The sequence below is a fragment of the Lygodium microphyllum genome, unplaced genomic scaffold, assembly GCF_053477565.2.
Source record: "Lygodium microphyllum isolate KBCC unplaced genomic scaffold, Lygodium_microphyllum_v1.1.10 scaffold_31, whole genome shotgun sequence".
NCBI lineage: Eukaryota > Viridiplantae > Streptophyta > Polypodiopsida > Schizaeales > Lygodiaceae > Lygodium > Lygodium microphyllum.
Window position 1 is genome coordinate 13,317,731 of NW_028229514.1, and position 22,992 is coordinate 13,340,722.

General features: G+C 42.2%; 1 pseudogene; it reads left to right on the forward strand.

Annotated features, from left to right (window-relative positions):
- Nucleotides 1–7,495: 7,495 nt before the first annotated feature.
- LOC148009329 (uncharacterized) lies at nucleotides 7,496–9,321 on the forward strand (annotated as a pseudogene).
- Nucleotides 9,322–22,992: the final 13,671 nt, after the last annotated feature.

Here is a 22,992-nt window from a genome sequence, read left to right on the forward strand (position 1 = left end):
TCTCTCTCTCTCTCTCTCTCTCTCTCTCTCTCTCTCTCTCTCTCTCTCTCTAGCCTTAGATGCACTTGCTCTTAAGTGCATCCCACTTAGGCATGTTTCCACTTGTGGACACTTATGTACACTTGTGAGCACTAGTGGCTACTTGAATGCACTACCTCTTGCACTTGCACTTACACTTGCATCAATACATGCACATAGTCCACTATAGCTCACCACATCTCTCTCTCTCTCTCTCTCTCTCTCTCTCTCTCTCTCTCTCTCTCTCTCTCTCTCTCTCTCTCTCTCTCTCTCTCTCTCTGTGCAATACAAAAGTATTTGTGCGAGTACTTTAGGTTTGTGACAGAACTTATTTTACATTGGATTATAACATGTGTTGCAACAAATAGTTCACTTTTTACTTGTATATATATATATATATATATATATATATATATATATATATATATATATATATATATATATATATATATATATATATATATATCACACATATAAAAACACAAAATAATTTCTACAAGCAATTCAGATCTAGATTTATATTACATTGATCTCTGGCAAGTGTACTATTGTTTCACAAAGTGATAGGCAGTGATAGTAAAAGATTATCATAAATTTAATCATAGTTGACCAAGCGAGGTATGTCTGTATTTTTTCAATAAAATAAAATACATTTTCTCTAAGAATTAGTAGAGTCTTTGCTTTGCTAGTCACACTATGGACGACATTGAAAAAAAAATCTCTTTTCAAATATAAGATGTAAGTTCTCTTTAGTAAGCATGGATTGGTGTATATTATACATGTCTATATGTGCATCCATTCCAAATACTCACTAAACATTTTTCTTTATACATGGCTCCATTAACCTCATTAAACATTGGTTAAAAAATAAAAACTCATTATTAAAGCTTTCACATTTGTGGATTATTTATTATGATGGCAAGAAGGGATATTGATTGGTGAAAATAAGTATAAATTTGATGCTCAATCTATATGCTTAATGAGAGAGAGAGAGAGAGACCATCATTTTGATCTCTCATTGTACATGTCTTTGCTAGCTTGAACATCATACTATTGTAATATTAATATTCATAGGCTATAAAATATAGTTATACTTCTTTGAACTAATCATATGTCTGTACATGTGTGTATATGTATTAGGATTTCTAATATACACACATAAATACATGTGTGTGTGTGTGTTATTGAGAGAGAGGGAGAGAAAGAGAGATTTTTTGTGAATATAGTTTTTAAATAAGAGAGATATATAGAAACAAGTTCTTAATGAGACACACATACACATGTGCATGCATGCGCACACACACAAACACATAGAGAGACAAATCAATGTATTTGAATAAGAAAGAGATACAAAAATAAGTTCTTAATGAGACACACACGTGCATGCATGCATGTACACTCACATACACATAGAGAGACAAATCAAGGTAGGTTTGTCTATTGTATATTACATAACTACAGATATAGCTTTAAATATTATTGCTCATACAAACTCTAAATCACCTTGACTAAGTAATTCATCAATGGTTTGCATAGTCTTTAAAATCAAAAATACATTCTAGATACTTTAAATGTAAGGAATTTCGATTGGAAGGGTATTAGGACTCAATGGAGAAGAGAGAGAGGATAAATGTATAAAAATGAATTTTGGATGAGTGAGAGAGAGAGGGAGAGAGAGATATAAAAACAATTATTGATGAGAGACAAGAAAGATGTGTCTTTTTAAAAATCGTTGATAAGAGAGAAAAAAAATGTAAAAAGTAGTTTGGATAGAGAGGTACCTTTTTCAAATTAATGTAAGAGAGGCCCAAAAGTAGTATTAGAAATTTTTGAAGCCAAAGAAAGGGGCACAGTTCCCCCTTCTATGGCTTCAAAAATACACATTAATAGCCGTGGATCTTTATACACACTCACTCTCTCCTATAATATTACCTTAGACCCTCTCCTACATTAATAGCCTTGGATCTTTATACACACTACTCTCTCACTCACTCACACACACTCTCTCTCTCTTAATACTACAATATTATTTTTGGGCCTTTCTTACATATTAATACCTTTGAATTTTTATCAAAATACACACACACACACACTCTCTCTCTCTCTCTCTCTCTCTCTCTCTCTCTCTCTCTCAGTTTAGCTTTAAAAAATTCTAGCAACTCTCTCATATAATTCCACAATGCTACCTTTGGACTTCTATATTAATAGCTTTTTACCTTTATCACCACACACATACACACATTCTGTGTGTATGTGTGTTTAAAACTTCTTTTAACTTTCTCTTACAATACTGCATTTGGGCCTTTCCTACACATTAATAGCTTTGGATCTTTATCAACACATCAACACATACACATGCACACACACACACTCTCTCTCTCTCTCTCTCTCTAGCTTAAAACAATTATAGCAACTCTCTTCTATAATACTACATTACTACCTTTGGGCTTCTCTTACGTGAATAACTTTGGACCTTTATCAAAACACACACACACACACACACACTCTCTCTCTCTCTCTCTCTCTCTCTCTCTCTCTCTCTCTCTCTCTCTCTCTCTCTCTCTCTCTCTCTCTCTCTCTCTCTCTCTCTCTCTCTCTCTCTCTCTCTCTCTCTCTCTCTCTCTCTCTCTCCAATTCAAGATCAACTTCCTCTATTTAAAATTTTTCCCGGGGGGTCCACCTTATAGGCCCGTAGGTGTAGCACGTGCACTCAACAGGAGGGGGTTTAATATCAGTTTCACCTACAGATTTAAAATGAAAGAAGGGGGTTAAATATTGTATACTGAGAAATTAAAATAAGGGGTATTTTTATCCATAAATCTTCAGAACTAGGTTGTTAGTATATACACACACACACACACACACACACACACACACACACGCACTACAAGGTATTATGGATATACTGACACGGCCTATCGACGCAAAAATCGGTATATGCCTCGGTATAAGTCTTTCTATACGTCTCGGTATGTGCGTCGGTATATATATTCTCCTAATAGTTGATTTGCATGTTCATTTCAAGGAGGTTTCGAGAGATCAATGCTTGCAACCATTCGTGTGAAATAAATGTGCAAGCATCGCTAATACACAATGTTACAGATGCTCCTATGCTTACTAACAATGTCATTTTGCGTTTTTTTTTGGGTATCTTATTTGTACACATTTGTCATCCTTTTTTTGAGGTTTTGCTACATTTCATTTGTGGTAGCATGATGTGAAGCACGTAGAAGTGAAAGACGAAAGCTATCTTCATCGGTATTCCTCGCTCTCCTTCAATCCAGCAGCAACACAGGTATGTGAGGAAATTTTCTTTTCCCCTGATTCTTTCGCTTCGTAATTTGTAAACTAATCAACAGGTTTGCAGAGCGGCATCAAGGTATTTGCCTGTTTTCGTATAATCGAGGTCGGCATTTGCCATGCGTGCCTCGCACCTGGAATAGAAACTTCTCACGATAGACATGTCTAGTAGCACTGCTGCCGTTGCAGCCAAGAAAGGCGTGGGAATCCTTGTCAGTGCCACCCGGAGCGGCCTCTCTGCTCTATCTTCTCGGTGTCCTCAGCATCATCACCATGTTGCCAAACCATAAAATCATTCTGGAAGCGCACAGACGGGATGTTGCATTGAAGTGTGAAAAAATGGTTGTGTAGATGCTAGCTAATATCAATGCAAGCTTTGGGCTACTAAATCTACCGGATCGTCTCGCAACTCCACGGAACTCATTGTGAGCATATCTCTCTTGTTTTATGCTGCGTTTTTGTTTAACATACCCTAAAGTTAACACGCAGGGCCAAAGTTATACAGGATATCCCATGCATTTTAGATATGACTTTAAACTTGCATATGTATATTTAATCCATTGACCAAGCGAAACAGAATTTTTATTGATCGTAAACCAGAAATTTCCCTAACTGAGCCCCAGAAGTTGAAACGAAGAAATGAATAAGCGTGCCAGTTTGTTTGGTTGATTTATTGTTTTGGGACTGGACCGCGCTCGAGAGAATAGTGCAGTACTGTGGTTGAAGTGTCAGTACTACTTTTGGTGGGGCTAGTGATTTGGACTTTCTAAAACTTTCCTTGAAAGAATAATTTTTAGCAGCCTGTTTTGTAGAGCTGTTGGTTTCTTAGGGATTTCTTGTTCAGATCTATACTGTGCATATGGATGCAAGATAATAAGCGTCCAGCCAGCAATGTGACTAGTATGTTGGATTTCTAATTCTTGATGATATGTTGGATTTCTAATTCTTGATGATATGGTGTACTGCTCGTGTTTGATGATATGTTGAATTGCTCTCTCGCTTTTTAATGCTCTGGTTTTATACCACTTGCATGATATGTTGGACCTCTACTTCTTGATGGTATGCTGCTGAACTGTGCATGTTTGCAGTAGTCCCCAACATCTGGTAAAGAAGTTTCCAATTCCTGAGAAAGAGCAGAGCTGGATTACATTCACCCTGCCATTCACCCGTCATAGCTTTGATTCCCATCTTGGCTGGTGGCAACGATCTCTGCATCCCCCGCATCTACTTCATGACCTCTTGAAAAGCTGGTAATCTTTGATTCTAACATGCACATATTATTTAGGTTCCAGTTTTCCAATTCCCATCATTAGTGTGTGTGAAATAGAGAGATTGAGAGAGAGAGAGAAAAAGAGAGAATAGTTTGTGTGTCAATGTCTTTTTTGTTTTTTTTTTTACTCTTCCTTCCTCATTCTCTCTTGTATGGTTGTTTTGATTAGAGATCTGATCATTCATGTCTCTTGTATGGTTATTTTGATTAGAGATCTGATCATTCATGGCATCAAAGACTCACATAAAGGTGTGTGATCATGGGAGTAACGAGAAGAAGGTGCTGGGCTACGTCAGAGTGATGGCAGATTGCACTTATAGTGATATACGTCAAGAGATCATCCAAGATGGCATTGTAAGTGAATCATTCGAGTTTGTTATTGAAGATGAAGACTGTGATGGAGTATGCATATTGAATGCATTACAAGAGGAGCGTTGGAAAATTGAGAATAGCAAGCGAGTTGGCATAAAGAGGTTATCAACCACGGTGGATGATGGAGGGTCCTCAAAGCGTGTTTGTAGAAGCTTAAATGCTTCCATGGAAGCTACTGCTATGGATGGGATGGAAGAGGGCGATCAAATAAGGGAAGCGGGTGATCATGGTGGGAGAGTCAACATGCTCAAGAGTGTTTTAGTAACACAAGAAGCGCTCAAAATTTGGGAGCTCCAATGTGAGAAGGTCCGCAAGAAGTTGAGTGAGAGAAAGCCATCTAGAGATGATAAATTTCAGCTCATCACGGAAGATGTCAATGACCAACCTTTGATTCGAGTGTGGTGCAATGAATGTGGGAGTGCTTATGGATCGGGAGTGACTAGTGGCAAGCAATCCGCATACTCATGCTTGTCAAACTTCATGAGATTTCACATTCTAGATGGTCAAGCACATAAAAAACGATACTTATCTAACCGAAGTTTGAGGTTTGATGCATTTTCTACTCATGGTTCTCATGGAAGTACTCCAAAAGACGAGAATGATTCTGATGATGCAATAATAATCTTGGCAGCTATTGAGGAGATGAATAATTTCAATAGAACTCATGAAGGTAAGAATCAACTTCTTGTTTTATGTTGTAAATTGTAATATTTTTTTGTAAAAGATATTTGTTGAATCATGTAAGACAATTCTTAGTCCCTTATTTTGGTTCCTTTTTTAAGGATTTTTGCTTGTGCATATCAGATTCAATTGTCAGCTACGTTTCTAAACTCTTATCAAAATTTTGTATCCTCATGTAGGGGCTGATTTTCAGTTGGTTGAAGCAACTTTACATGACTACAAAGATAAAAATAGTGTCAAAGTTGTGTGCAAATATGATGGGAAGTGGCTGCACCTATGTCCTCGAGGTTCAGATTTGCAGACCATCCTAACACAACATATCAATGCAAAATCTCACATCAATGCATGGAGCAAGAAGACCACAATAAAGCAATCATCTTCTCTCTTCACAGGAGCTAGTGGGCGACCTAAAAAGAATTTTGAAAAGGATCCATGTCAACAAACTTTGGGTGCATTCCTCGTATCAACCAAAGAGTATGCGGAGGTGGCTTCCATCCATGCAGGTGATTCAAGCTCTCATTTATTAAATCTGTGTTGGGGATTATGGCAGTGTAAACTTGATGTTAATGGTAGTGAGGTTGATATAAAACCTTTTCTCCAAGACCTAAAGATGGGTGAAGAGTGGTTTTGTGAGCCACATACAAAAGCTACTTTATATGATGGGGATGTTGAATACAGGATAGATGGATGCTTTAGGCATGTGTGCTGTCTTCGGATCTCAAGAATTGGAATTCCGTTTGAAAGTTTCACATGCGAGTATTGTAAGAAAATTCCATCTTGCGCTGATTTTCGTGGCAGAGTGTATCGGGAGGGTAGTGCAATTGAGAAAAGAGGAGAGAGGCAAACAGGTCGAGGAAGGCGATTGGATTACCTTTCTGGTGCAGAGCTTAAAAGCGTTGTAGTTGAGACAAAGAAAAACTTGCGAGAGGCCAAGAGAAAACTATGGTGGTTGAAAGCAAAGTTTGTGGTGCTTTCAGTGAGAATCAGGTCTTTAAAAGAAGCAAACTATGAGGCTATTAATAGGAAGGATGTGCAACGTTTTTGCAATAACATTATTGAGGCTCATAGGCAAGGAAAGTTTGGTGGCAAATTAGCTTTATGGGCTTTTCTTCAAGACATTGCAAATAATGCATTAAGATCGAAAAAGGGGCAAAGATATGCAGAATCCTCAAAGACCATTTTTGAGGTTGCAAAGCTATGGGGTGGGCCGCGCTTGCATGATTTTCTAAGTGTAAACCTTGGAGGGCCATCTTTGTCAACCACAAGGAGGCAAGGAAGAAAGGCAACTCAATTTCAATCCGGAGAGCATGAGTATATCGTTGATATGGTTGGAAAGATATACAAGGATGTAAAGTCCAAACATGGAATAGCATCACGGGTGCCATTCATTATTGTTGAAGATGAAACAACCATCAAGCGTCGCATTAGGTAAAAACTTAGTTGAATTTCTCTTCGCTTCAGTTTTAAAATTTATTTATGTAACAAGTCCATGGAAATAAAGATGTTAAAGTGGAGCTTCATGTTTTTGCAGATGGAATGCGAAGGATGACACTCTAATTGGGTTTTGTGGAAGAAAGGGAGAGGATCATCAATGCTCCTCAAATGATGTTATCATTGTTGGAGATGGAGCACAAGGATATAAGACAATAGTGGATGCCTTCCAAAATCACGTAGTGGGACATTATGCAAGACTGCTCATTGTCAACCCGCTTCATGAGAGTCTTCCACGGTTAGCTCTTGTTGTGCATTGCACTTGTAATCGCTTTGATAGCGATTTCATCAAAGCTCAATGGAGTCTTGTGGAGCAAATGTGGAATGCAAAATGGAAGGATTGCCTAGGGCCAATAATTGGACATGCTTCAGATGGTGATAGTAGACGTCGCAAGCTTATGCTTGAAGACTATTTAGGAAAAAGTGATAGAAAGTTTGGTATCAAATGGGATGGATGGAAACTCAAAGGCAGAATCATAGGAGACAATGTGTATGGACTACATGATCAAGATTTTGTGCATTGTGGAAAGAAGCTTGTGAACCCTCTTGATAGTCCTATTCGACAACTAGCGATTGGACAAGTTTGGATTACACTCAATCATGTTGCTTTGGTCTATAATCATTTCTCTATCGATCAACACAAGTTACGAGAAGAAGATATACAACGAAACGATCGGCAAAATTGGAGAGCAGCCCAAGTGATTGTCTCTAGACAAGTTCAAAAATGTATGATAGAAATGCAAAAAAAAGAGAGGAGCATGCAAGGGACTGGGGCATATTTGCAGGTTGTTGCTGATTATATAGACATTTTTTTGTCTCCACATTTAGACTTGAGAGAGCGTGTGGTGCTTGCTAGTAAAGTGGTCTTCTTCTTCAAGTTGTGGAGATTATGGATTCATCATCATTCTACATACACTCTTAAGAAAAACTTCATTAGCAAAGAGGCTTACACAGATACCCAGCTTTCTTGTCATTTTGTGGTTCTACTTATAAAGATGTTTCGGGATTTCTTCCCAAATCTCAAGTGTCCTTTACATCTCACAGGATCGGATGCAGCAGAAATTTATTTCAGCAAGATTGGAGGTATGGTTGGGCAAGAAAGAGCATTTGATTTTGGAGATGTTTTGCATTGTGTTGGAAGCTTGAACAAGATTACCGTGCATGAATGTAAATCAAATGGGGTGACTTTTTCAAGGGCACATAAGAAACAAGAACACATATGGAAGGATTTGAACAAGCATGAAGGCATTTTGGAAGCAGATCTTGGGAATTACGAGAGCGTTTCCTCTGATGAAAAGTTGATAGATGCATTGAAAGAGGGATTGAAGCGGGCACAAGATCTTTGTGAGTCATTGGGGATCAAACCTAGCACAATCGAAGGAGTTGAATGGTGGACAGAGCCTTGGATAGATACACAATCAATGTGGTCAAAGATAGATGCTGAAATGGGTGACGCCGATGAGCACGATGACTTTGTGGAGCCTTGCGGTGAAGATAGGCCCATTGAAGGCAGCGACGGAGATGACGAGGTCATTGCTCTGAGTGAGATTCGACATGAGGTGGATGGGATTCTAGATGAGGCAAGCATTGAGGATGAAAACAAGACTATCTCGCCCGTGGTGGAGGTTGACAAGAAATTCATCTTCAAGTCTACTTTGGTGAGTCAACTCAATGGAAACTCAACACTATCAAAAGATAGGTTGACAAGGGTAAGACAAGGAGTGTATTTCAGCAATGAAGGAAAATTAGCATCAACAACCAATGGAAATTTCTTTGGAATAGGGTCAGATTGTGCTGTTTATTTCTACGATGACACATGTGGAAACAGAGACACAAATTTCAAGAGAAATGGAAAAGCCACAAAATTGAAGAAGATGCAAACTCTTCATAGTACATGGTATCTTGGAAGAGTCCAAAAGATGCGAAAGAAGGTAGGTGGCAGGTATGTAGATTACAAGCGAGGTCTTGACTTGGTAGATCGACCACAAGGGATGGAGGTTCAGCTTGGTTGGTATCAGAAGGTGAAAGGACACCATACATACTCTTATAATGTGACAGACTTAAACATGGTTGATATTGAGTCAATTATTGCATTGGCACATTTAACATACAATGAGGCTACTGATAGATATGTTCTTGATCAAAATGATTATCGAATCTTTAACGATTTCTTGAAGTCTGCTGGTTAGATGTTTATTTAAATCATGTAAGTATGGAACCATTTGGTTGTAATTTGTGTTTTAGTCATGTTATAACACAGGTGACCTTATTCTTTCCATTTTCATATGATTGCAGGCAACGAATCCTCCACCTTGCAAAGTGGAGAGGAGTTGGAATGACATGAGTTGGACTTTTGTGGGACTGAAGTGTTTTTTGGGAAGGAGTTGGAATGACATAAGCTGAATTTTTGTGGGACTCAAGTGTTTTTTGTGGGATTGAAGTGTTTTTTTGTGGAATGACATGAGCTGAATGACATCCACTATATGTTTTTTGGGAGAGCAGGTAAATTCCAACCATTGTCTCTTGGAAGAACGGGGTTTATCTCGTATAGTACTCTAGTTTTATAGTAGCCCAAATTCAGATTAGTTTCACGTAGCAATTGATTGTGTTATTGATATTTGCAGTACAGGTTCGTAGCAGCATGTATTAAGGCCTTTAACGATTAAGGCCTTCGACAGTTGAATTAATGGGCATGTACATAATATTTTGCTAGCAGCTCTCAAGGACCTTTTGGTTTGGCCAAGTCGGGCAGTTATGCCAGTCTTTCCAGGTGATTACAGGTATAAATGAATTACCCTCCTTCAAGCACCTGTAACGGGTGGGATCGGTAAGAGGAACTCCAGCAGTCAAAAGCTTGGACTTAGGGTCCATAGGGCATGAGATAGGCCGACACTCAGCCATATCAAACTCCGAAAGAAGCTCGGAGATGTACCTGTGCTGCGAGATAAAAATGCCCTGTGCCATCTGATAGATCTCCAGACCTAGAAAGAAGTGAAGGATCCCTAGATCCGTCATGTCAAACTCCTGCTGTAGAATGGACCGTGTATGCTCCACCTGCTGAGTGTCGCTCCTTGTAATAATAAGATCATCCACATACAAGATGAGGAACACCGAAAGAGAACCCACAACCCTTAAGTAGAGGTTGGGATCATAAGCGGAGCGCGCAAAGCCACTCTGTAGAAAGAAGCGGTCAATCCGCTGGTACCAAGCACGAGGAGCCTGCTTTAGGCCATAAAGAGCCTTCCGCAGCCTGTAGACATGATCCTCCTTCCCCTGCACAAGAAAACCAGGAGGCTGTGAAACATAAATCTCCTCCTCAAGAACGCCATTCAGAAAAGCAAACTTGACGTCCATCTGATAGACAGGCCAACGGTGATGAGCAGCAAGAGCCAAAAGCACTCGGATGGTGGACATCCTAGCTGTAGGAGCAAAAGTCTCAAAGTAATCCAAGGTCTCCATGCTGGGCAAAACCCTTGGCAACAAGCCTAGCTTTATGCTTGTCCAAGGAGCCATCTGCAAGATATTTGGTCTTAAAAACCCATTTCACACCAATCACCTTCCGTTTCGCGGGACGCGGAACAAGCTCCCACGTATGGTTTCGCTCGATGGAGTCGAGCTCGGCCTGCATAGCCTGTCTTCCTTCGGAAAGGAAGGGAGAATCGGCACCTGGATAGAGGGAATCAAGGAAGGCATCCGCACAGTTGATGCAGTCTTCACTGAAGAAACCTTCGCAGTAGATGGAACCCTCTGAGATGCATGGACTGAAGAAGGACAAGTGCGAGGAGGGTCATCCCGTTGTCGAACTTCACGATAGTCCCGCCTCCGCTCAGAGGAATGATGAGAAAGAAGCTCATCCTCTGAGTCTTCAAAGCCTGAAAACTGGTAAGACATCTTCCAATCTGCAAAATACCAAAGAAAGTTGTGCCGCTGACGAAATAGGACCAACAGTGTGGTCACCAACCACCAAGATGCAGGCTGAAAGTGCCTACAGCCACCTGGATCTGCAAAACGCAAATAGATCTGATGGCGAACATCAGAAACGAGACCACCAGCACCGGGAACTTGCCCAGACAGAGGTCGCCTGCAGGATAGGAGCAGACAGGGTAGAAGCGACCTGCAAAACAGCAAAACGCAGCTGTAGGAGGGTCGCCCTGCAGCAGAGGAGGTCGCCTGGCAGCAAACGCAGGGTTGCTGCGTCACTGGATGACGTGGCAGCCCCTGTGTACAGCAAACGCAGGCTGTACAGCCTTCTGATGTAGTCGCCTGGCTGGAATAGACCTGTTGGCAGCCTCCTGAAGGAATCGCCTGGCTGTTGTGGGACTGTGGACAGCAGCAGTAAGGTATTTCTCTCGTCCTCCGTGCTCTCAATCAGGCGATGATACCATGTGAGAGTGCGCAGCGAAAGAAGAACATGAACACAGAGGAGAGGAGAGAGGAAGTAGAGAATGAAGGAAGAAAGTCTGCACTGACTGAGATGAATGCTGAATACACTGGAATGGACAGAACAGTCCCTGCACGCAGCCCGGAGTGTCAGTGAGGGAGCCAGGACAGACTGGAAGCAGAGGCAGCACCAATGCCGGAGACGGAGACGGAGGGAGCAGTGCTGAACCTGCAGAGCATGAATGAGATGAATGCTGGACTGACTGGGGGGGCAGCTATAAATAGCCCCCAGCCAGAAAACTGGCCGACCAGCTAAACTGGCCGACCTGGCCAGATCTGGTCCGACTGGCCAGATCTGGTCCGACTGGCCAGTTCTGGTCCGACTGGCCAGTTCTGGTCCGACTGACCAGAACTGGTTCGACTGCCCAAAATAATGGGCAGTCACCCCAAAAACAGCCCAGATCTGGGCTGTAAAATGCCCAGGGCTACATGCTGACTAAAGCAGACTGAAAACACACTGACAGAGCTCCTCTGTCTCCTATCAGACTCTGACAGGAGCTCACAACCAGGAGATGACAGACTGAGACTAAATAAGAGCAGGCTAACAGATTCGACCCCTATGTGATCTAGCAGTTGTTTGCAAGTCACTGTGAAATTTTATATCACTATCAAGGTCTCCTTTTGTAACACAAGAGCAGGTGGTCTCCTGCATGGCTTGTCGAAGTTACAGAGTAAGCTGCCAAATCCAACCAAAGAGGCTGATGGAGGAGTATCTTGGAGTCCCTCACAAGTGTATGATAACTGTGATACAAGAGGGGGTTGTTCTGCTATAAATGAAGCTGTAGTTTCACAATGTACAAGCCCAATGCCACTGCCCAATGTACAAGTTCCTCAAATGCCCCTGAGAACTCTCTTTCCTCCTTGGTTCCTTGCTTTTCAGACCCGAAGAATGAAAACATGAAACCATCTCCAGGGAAGTTGTCGGGCTCTGCGATAGTGCTTTCCAAGGATGCTGGGATTCCTGTTCAGCATCCAGGAGCAAGCAAGGCTTTACAATCAGGACCAAATGGCAGTGTACCCAAAAGAAGTTCAAGGGTAGAGAAGAAGACCCGACCAAGGCAAACCAGGCAGAGTTTTGTGACAGGTGAATTAACAGATCCATCTCCTATGCCTGAAGGGGAGGTCTCCCTCTCCCTCTTGAGCACTGAAACTGACATAAAAGTGGAGGCTCCTATCATGAGCAAGATAAGGCAAAGTTCTGTTGCTCCTATTCAGGAAATGAAGCCCTTTTTGCGCAAAGGGTCTGGCATTGGACCTGGTAATGAAATGCATGCATCACCCAAGAAGAAACAATAACCGGAAGTGGACACCCTTGTGTCATAATCTCCTGCCCAGTCTGAATCACTGTAGCCCTGCAAGCATGAAGCATCCCCCCTGGGGTAAAACAATCCAAGATGCATAGTACCCTGGAGATATCTAAATATTCTCTTCACAGCCTGCCAATGTTTTGTGCCTGGACAGTGCATAAATCTGCTCAATACGGATACCCCATACTGTATGTCTGGCCGAGTGTTGCATAAATACAGTAATGATCCAACAGCCTGCTTATATACAGTGGCATCAAAAAGTTCTCCTGCATCCTCAAGACTCAACTTTACACCTGATTCCACGGGAGTGGCAACCGGTTTGCAATCCTGAAAGGAAAACTTCTGTAGCAATTTCTGAATATACATAGATTGCTGCAAATATATGCCCCCTGATGTCTGCATAAACTGTATACCCAAATAGTAATACAACGGACCAAGATCTGACATTTCAAAGCGGTGCTGTAATTCAGCTTTAAAAGCTGCAATATGCACTTTCTGTGGCCCCGTGAGCAGCATGTCATCAACATATAGAACTAAAATCAGAAACATATCCTCTGCACTCTTGACATATAGAGTGCTCTCAGCTGAACTCTTCAGAAAGCCTTGGGAAGCCAAGTAAGAATCAATCTTCTCATACCATGCTCTAGGGGACTGTTTCAACCCATATAGAGCCTTCTGCAATCTGCAAACTTTGGCTTCCTGCCCCCTAACTCTAAAGCCAGTGGGCTGCTGTACATAAACTTCCTCATGGATATCACCATTCAGGAAAGCTGTAGTAATGTCCAACTGATGGATAGTCCATCCAAACTGACCAGCCAAGGCAATCATGCATCTGACTGTGGTCATGCGAGACGTGGGTGCAAATGTCTCATCATAATCTATGCCCTTCTCCTGAGCATACCCTTTTGCAACCAAACGGGCTTTGTAGCGTGACACTGTGCCATCTGCATTCCGTTTGATTTGATACACCCACTTAACCCCTATGGCCTTCTTACCTAGAGGCAAGTCTGTCAGATACCATGTCTCATTCTTCATGATGCTATCATATTCTGATTGCATGGCCTGCATCCAATTTGGGTCTTCTGCTGCCTCCTCAAAAGAGACAGGCTCATCCACCTGAGTGGGTTCATCCTCACTGTATGTGCCCTCACATGCATGATAATCAATACTCATCCCATGAGCATGGCGGGATCTTGTCCTGGTAGGCAAAGGAACATCAATGTGGCTGTCCCGCAATGTATCTAGCAACCACCTAGGCACCCGTCTGGACACTTCAGGGACTGCCATGTGCTCGGATGATGGCTGTGGCAAATCAGCCTGTGACTGTACTAAATCATGAGCTGCACCAGTAGGATCAATAACATTTGTTGCTGGCTGTATACCAGCTGTACCGAGCTGATTTTGGGGCTGAATTGCATCTGCTACAGGCCCCACAATGTCAACAACCCGTGGTAAATTTGTGGCTGCACTTCTTCCCTCCTGGGGCAGGAGCAATTCGAAGACATGATGACTGTAAATTTCTGGTTGCCTACGGAGCGTAGACCAATCAAAATTCTGCTCCTCTGCAAATGTAACATCTCTGCTGGTTAGAATCTTCTGTGTACCAGGATGGTACAGCCGATAGCCCTTGCTTTCACTGCTATAACCAACAAAAATGCATCTTACAGCCTTGTCATCCAACTTACCCCTCTGATGCTGTGGCACTAAGGCATAACTCAAGCATCCAAAAACCTTGAAGCCTTTGACAGAAGGCTTCCTGCCGGTCCACATCTCAAATGGAGTCCTCTCATACTTCTGCAAAGCTTTCTTTAGGCACCTATTCAGCACATAATTGCTGCACTGCAGTGCTTCCATCCAAAATTTGTTAGGGAGGCCCTTCCCCTTAAGCATGCATCTGGCCATTTCCATCACAGTACGGTTGAACCTTTCAGCTTTACCATTCTGCTGGGGTGTGTATGGCACAGTGCACTGATGGGCAATACCCTTGCTTGCCAAGAAAGCATGAAAAGTATGAGACATGTATTCCCCCCCTCGATCGGTACGAAGGGTGGCAACCTTTTCCTGTGTAAGATTCTCCTGCAACAAAATAAAGTCTTTGAACCGTGCTTCCACCTCCGATTTATGCCTCAGTCCATAAACCCAAGAGTAGCATGTAAAATCATCAATGAATGTAACGAAGTATGCACAGCCACCTATGGACTTGGTCCTCATAGGACCGCAAACATCTGAATGAACGAGCTGCAATTTCCTGGCAGCCCCATATGTGGACAACTTAGGCACTGGGGTCCTGTGCATTTTGCCCAATATGCATCCCTTGCACACATGACGAGAGGGTAACTGTATGGGTAAATAAAGTCTTTGAACCGTGCTTCCACCTCCGATTTATGCCTCAGTCCATAAACCCAAGAGTAGCATGTAAAATCATCAATGAATGTAACGAAGTATGCACAGCCACCTATGGACTTGGTCCTCATAGGACCGCAAACATCTGAATGAACGAGCTGCAATTTCCTGGAAGCCCCATATGTGGACAACTTAGGCACTAGGGTCCTGTGCATTTTGCCCAATATGCATCCCTCGCACACATGACGAGAGGGTAACTGTATGGGTGGCATGTCCTCCACCATAGAATGTGCCTGCAATCTCTGTAAACCCCTGAAGTGTAGGTGGCCCATCCTGGCATGCCACAGCTCAGCAATGGCCAACTGATCACTAGTAATCACAGCATAAGCATCATGTACTCCAGCCCTGTAGTGATCCAATCTATACAACCCACGACATAAAGTACCTGTTGCAACAATGCAACCCTCATCAGAAAGGTCATGCACTGTGCATTTCCTTCCAGAAAATGTCACCTCAAGTCCTCCCATGGCAATAGCAGGGACGGAAAGGAGATTCTTCTGGATTCCTGGAACATAAAGTACATCTGTGAGTGTAAAAGATCCACCTTGTGTGGCTGTAAGTACAATCTTGCCAACTCCTTGTATAGCATAAGCGGAGTTATTGGCACATGTAACTGTACCTCTCTCGGAGGTAGCATCAAAAACTGAAAATAAATTCCTCTGTGAGGTAATGTGCTTACTAGCACCTGAGTCAAAATACCAATCCTCCTGAGAGGTCACAGAGAGGCATGATTCATCTGTAGTGTGCATAGAAGGGTTGTACGAGCATGATACTGTACAAGCCCACTCATCATCAAAGTCCTCGTCTCCATGCGAGACAATGGACAGATTGGCTGTCTCCTTCTTCTCTGCACTAGATGCATCTGCCTGTGCTACATTTGCTTCCTTCTTTGTGCCCTTTTCCTTCTCTTTTGCAATTCTTTTCCGGCATTCACCAATATAGTGACCCGGTTTCCTGCAATAATGACATTTCCCCTTTTTCTTGGGCTGATTTTCATCTTTTTCCCCACTGACAGTTGGCTGGTTGGCTGCTGTTTTTGGTTTATATGCAGCCCCAGACACAGCTTTACCCTTGCCCTTTTGACTTGCCATGAAGGCCTGATCACCCTGCTGAAGTATGCTCCTGTTTTCTCTTGACTGTTCCTCCTGCAATAGTATCTGCACTAGGTTGTCAAAGCGAAAGGAATCAGGATTCCCTTGCATGATTAACCTCAATGTAGAAGCAAGAGCCTGATAAGACTCAGGAATACCATTCAGCATTACAGTGACCATAGACCCATCTGTCATGTCTTCCCCTAAGGAAATCAACTGCTCACGCAAGTCCTTAAGCTTGGTAATGAAGCTATCCATAGTCTCTCCTTCATGCATCACTAAATGATCAAGCTGCCTTTTAAGATAGGCTACCCTGGCTTCATTGCGTACCTGATAAAGGTTAGCCAGGGTGTCCCATGCCTCCTTAGCGGACTTACAAGACCGTATGTGAGGTATAAGCGCAACTTTGACCGACAATGCTATCATAGCATGTGCTTTAGCATCCCTCTCATCCCACTTCTGCTGTGCATCTGTGGTGGGAGCTGGGGGTGGAGCTGGAATACCTCTTCTGCCAGTGGTACTAGTGGAGTCCTCATCCATGTCTGAGGTCACACGAGAGCCAGGACGAGGTTCTGAACCCTCCACAATCTTGCTAAACCCGTGTGCCACTAGTATGTGATTCATCATATATGACCACAGTGGGTAGTTGGAGCTCCCATCAAGCTTGTTCTCAACAGAGAGCAAATCCAACACACCATCCTTGCCCATTGCGTAGGGTGTATTGCACAAGAATCACCTGAAAGAAAAATAAAAGGAAAATCCCAAAACAAAATATCTCTTCCGAGATTTAGACACAATCACTTGCTTTACTCTGTCCCACTGCATAAGGGCAATGTCAATGCATACAAATCTGTCCCAAAACTGTAATCCCTTCTCAGTGTTCAAATTGAGAGCATAGCATCCACACACACTGTCACACAGTGTTCCTGTTCTGCTGCACCACAATAAAGCATAAAATCCCCCAATTTCTCACTCAATTCCTGAGTGGATAGGCACAATCTTGTTGTACCAAGTGTAAACAAGGCATACACACAAGAAATGTCGAAAAGCCCCTTGATTGGAAGGGTAAATCTGATCACAATTGTTGCGTACACGCTGCCCAATGCATAAAATCAGCTACAGCAACACCCTGGTGGCAAAAGCCCCAATTTTTCACACTTGTATCGGTCCTCGGGAGAACCCACAAGTCACGGGAGAGCTGGTAACAGCAAATACAGTCGTTTTCACAAACCCACAGGTTGTTAATCACTGCTGCGCTGCAAATACAAGCTGGAACAGATCAAAATTGAACTGTTTATTGCTTCTGGAAGCTGTTTTCAGCAGTGCGCTCAATCGAAAGTGATACTGGGTTGATTTAATGACTGAATCAAGTGTCGACACAGCATGTACAGGTCTGTACAGCCCTGTTAATGAGGCGCGATGTGGCGAAACAGCTCCTGGAGCTATTTTCCCTGTCGATTTGACCTGAACAGGCTGAGAATGACCTCGAAACTGTTCTAAAACTGTGCGCGCCTGAGGTTATCAGCTTGTAGGCTGTCTTGAGCATGTGTATGAGGCTGTAGAAGCTTTCAAAGACCCTCGACAGGGGGCGACTGCAGGTCTAGAACTGAGCGCGACCACACGTGTGAGAGTCTGGTGCTGATTCCCGCGACCAAATCGAAGGTACAACCTCCCATATGCTGAAAAGAGTGGCGGCGGCCTGTTTTGCAGCAGTTCCTGTCAATTCCAGAATGTCTTGAGTCGATATGAAGCTCACGAGCTGAGGGTACGCGATGGGATGCTCACGGGAGTGATGGGATGGCTCTGATACCAAATGAAGAAGCAAGAAAGTACACACAGAGTGAGGGAAGCAAGGGTGAGCTAAAGTTACGTGACGGGAAAAAAGTATATCATCAAAAAGATACACCTCAATCATAAGCACACAACCCTAGATTAGGGATTTGTGCATAATAGGCACTAGTGCTAAGCACTGTGCTTGCTAAGCATAAAAAGCCTAGAACTAGCCTAATAATACTGCCCCTAGCCTCCTGATGAGGTCACATGGGCTATTATTAGCCTGGGGGAAAAAACCTCCCTTAGGGGGAGTAAAAAGTGCCCCGAGCCACCTGCAACCACCAATACTCCTATAGGGATACACATATATAGTGGAGAGTGCACTAACAGGTGCTGGGCCAGGGATTGCAAAACTGAAGGCCGAAGCAGTGAAGAGTTCTGACGAAGATGTCCCATCTAGTTGTATTTTGATACTCGTCGTTGATTCTTCAAGCAAGAGTTCAATTGCATATCTAACACGTGTATTTTTTTGCATATTCATTGGGCATTTTGCTTTCTCAATCTAGAAACTCATTGAACACTTCTCTTCATAGTTAGGGACTTCTCTTCATCGGGTCTGGCAATCCACTCTTGCGTAGTACCAAAGATCTTGTAATGTAAATTATACAGGGAGGGGGGGAGAAATGCATAAGCTTAAAATTTTAAAATTACAGGAGGGTTGTTATAATATACCACAAAGATAACAGGAGGTATATATTAAATAGGGCAAAAAAGGTTACAGAGGGGTTTTAAAATATGCCTTTGCACGCACGTGATATCCATGATTTTGTAAGGTGGACCCCCCGGGAAATTTTTTTGTCTAAGTATAAGTAGACAAAAAAGTCACATTTTGATTATAATTTCAATGGTATAAAACTTTTTTAAATGTTTGATAAGGTCTTTATTTTTCCAAATACACAATGCAAAAGACAATAGCCTTACATGTTATGTTAATTATTATTTTTCTATGTTAGAATTAAAAAATATCCCAAAAAAATGACTGTTTTTGAATCATAAGGTTCAAACATTTCAATATAGTTCATTCAGAAAGTCTCAATCTACTATGTCTCATATTAAAGCATATCATAAACATATACATAATTTGATCTTCCTAGCTAGTAATTATTTTTTATCTCTTCTCTCTCATCAAACATTATTTTAAAACTTCCCTCTCTTTTTCTCTCTGACAGATGATTTTTTATGCCGAGAAGTGCTTAAAAACAGCCAAAAATTATGAATATCAGGGGGAAAATAGACTTTATCGAAGGCGGCGGTGGCAATCAATACGATTTTAAGCGGCAAGTCCCTAAAGCGCTAGTGCTAATCTTCATTACAAATCAAACGGTGGCGGATGACCGAGCTGGAGTTTTCCTAGATGCAAAATGATGTCACGAGTCCAACACAAGTCTCAGATCTCAATTCCGAGGTCATTTGATCCCCCATTTAATCCATGCAAGGTTCGGGGTTGTAAAGCGGCTACTGGATCTGGAAGCCAAGAAGAGTGTGACGGGGCCTAGCTTTGTAGATTTCAATGCCACGGAACCACCTGTCTAGACGGAACTCGAATCCAATGTTGTTTGCCCCTCCAAAAGTGAAAAAACCACTTGCTGGAAGTGTGAAAGCAAAAGACATGAACTAGAAAATTTGATTAAAAGCTTAAAAGCTCTTAACAAAGAGCTTAACAACCAAGAAGCCACAAAATGAAACGTTGTTTGGGGGGCGGGGGGGGGGGGGGGGGCATCAGTTTTTTGCGCTCCATTTTTTCCCCCATTTCTCTTCATTTTTTGATCGGTAGAGGCAGGAGGAATCCTCTTGGCCCTGAGATGCTTCTATCCTTTGCCCTCCATCACCACACATAGATCAGGGAATGATACATTGAGCAAAGAGATAAAAAACTAGTCTTTCTCTCTCCTCCCTCTCTCTCCTACATAGAGGCAATTCATATGCAAAAAATCAAGAAGAAGAGGGGCTGAAGGATGCTTGTTAAGCTGTGATCAGATTGCTCCAAGATGAAGAGGAGGCTGAGGAAAGAGGTTCAGCACTGAACAATGGTTGCTAGTCAGTCTGTGGGCTTCCCAGAATAATTATTAAAAAACCCGCAACACACAAGACATGCGGTATGCTCCAATTTTACAAAGAAATAGGCTTGTTTTTGTTGTTTCATGGTTCAAATGTTGTTCATATGCAATGAATTTTTGTTTGAATCTTGTTCGCATCATGTTTGAGGGTTGTAACTACAAAAATGCAGACCCGTAATGATTTAGAGCCGTTATTAATTCATTAAAACCCACAAATTGTTATTTTTAATGAAAATTAGTGGTTTTTTTCAATTTCGAGTTGGGAGAAAGGAATGGAAATGGGATAAACTCAGAGAAAATGTTAAGTTTCAATCAAAATAATATGCCAAAAAAAATAAATCAGAAATGCCTATTTTTCATGAATAATAAATAGCAAAAAATAGAAGAAATTGGGATTTTCGCGCTCAAAAAACATGGAAAAATAAGATTTATGTGCATGAATGTTTGGTGAAAGGTTAAAGCATGAGGTCAAGCCTCAGTTGGCCTCGTCCTTTTTGTTATAGTACGTGTTCATTGTTTTTTACGTACAAAAATGACAAAACAACCATTTACACCTATACAACGCAACAACACCTAAACGGTGAGAGGAGGGAGGAAGTTTGTGCGACGATAATTGCTGAAAAGATACAAATTCTAATTTTTCTCTTTGTGCATAGCATTTAGGGATCATTCCATAATTAAATATAGGCGACTAGTAGCACGGAAGTTCCGGTGCTAGTCCCTAAAGCAGCACAACACGTAACGCTTAGTTAAAATTCGTGAAAGGGCTGTTTTTGCACCTCACATGGCTAGTTTTTTTTTTTCATAAAATGGTTGTGCACAATTGTCATACACCTTGCATCAAGCATGCCACGTGGTATCTCCTGTAATGCATTGCAATTGATTGATAAACTTTGACCAATGTTGAGAGGACAGGAAACCTAAGTCATAGGTTAGACGGGCACTTCCATTAGGGAAAGTTTTGTGAGGAAAATCTCCTGGAACACTGAATTATGAAAAAGTGAAGTTTGTGCGAATGTTATATGTGTTAGCGACGCATCTTGGGGCCAATCCCTGAGTTGTAGAAGAGTCGCAGTAGTGGAGCCGCGGCAATCAACCAAGAGGTGCTTCCCTATGTGTGTATTACGAGGCATTATGCCTATATGTTATGGGATCTCCCTCTCAGGAGAAGGGAAGGTGAACGTTGGGACTACATATTAGATACAAACGCAAAATCGTCAAAAGCATTTAGTGCAAAGTAAGTTTTAGGCCCTCTTGGCCCATGAGGCCGTGTGGTGGGGTTGTTTGTCGTATGCATGAGGTTCGGCTAGTGCCATAGCCAATGTCGGTCCATTTTAGGTCCCATCAGTGGTGCGTCTGCCGGGAGCCGCCAACAAGTGGTGGTGCTCAAATCTAGGATTTTTAGGGACCAAATATTTGATTTATGTCCTATGACAAGGACCGTCAAGCCGAAATACAAAAAGCAGAACGTGCTGAGAGGGATAGACAGTGATTAGAGATTGTAAGATACTATTCTCCTCAAAGGAGCAGCTCGTTACGCATAAGTGGCAGTGGTTCTAGTAACCTAGGTGTTACGAGTAGCTCTTTGAGTGCAAGTGGAAGTCTTGGTACTTCCCTATTTCCAGTTAATCAACCCACAACAAGTGGGGGTGTAGCGTTGCCTACACAAACTCCTGTTGTCAATCCGGTTGTTGTAGCCATGGCACAACCTATCGCAATTCCAGCAGGTACACGGGATTTATCGGCATTAGGAGCACCGTTGCCCATTTTTCATGGGTTAGCAAAAGAAGATGGAGAACTCCACATTAAAGAGTTTCAAACGCTCATGTTCAATTATCGAATTCAAGATGAAGCACACCTAATGATCTTTAACATGACGTTAAAAGGAAGAGTAGCACTATGGTATCACAGTCTAGAGGCCGGAACCATAACTAGCAGTGCCCAATTCTTTACGGCTTTCCGTAGGGAGTTTGCCCCTGAGAAGGGTGGACAATATTGGTTGTGTGTTCTAAACGTAACATGCCAAGAGCCAAATGATAATGTCGAGGCATATGCCAAGAAACTAAAGCAAGTTCTTCGCAAACTTAACGCTTATATTCCTATTCCAGCGGCTATATAGTTGCAATATTTCCTACATGGATTGGATTTTAATATCCAGGTGTAGCTGAGTAGTGTTACTTTGGCTGATATTGACACTGCCATTACCCAAGCAGAAGAAGTAGAGTCGTGCTTGCAAGCGGCTTATGCAGCAAGGATAAATTGGAATGGTAATAATTTGACCTTGACCAATGGGAGTCAAGGGGACCCCTTGTTTAATACGGGTGGTAGAGGGAGTATTATGTCGAATTTGCCTATGTTACTAGCTCCTCCTAGCATGACTATGCCTATGGCTAGTCAGGTGGCCTCACTAAATAGTGGTGGAAACCAAACAGTGAATCCTAATATTGTCCCAGTTGGTCAGCGGTTGATTCCTAATCAAGTGGTTAGGCCCATGGGACGACAGACTGACGATCGCGGCTATGAGTCGAGTGCTTCTAATGTCCTTGGTGAAGTTAAGGATATGATGAAGCATTACATCGATATGATCTCTGAATAGTATTGACAAATAGCTATGGATGTCAATTTTCTAAAGAAGCAATAGAATTTGATAGGGAGTCGATGCCCTGAAGAGGGTGGCCCCTCAATATTCAATTGTAAGTGGTGTGGGGGCCAACATTTCCCTAGGAATC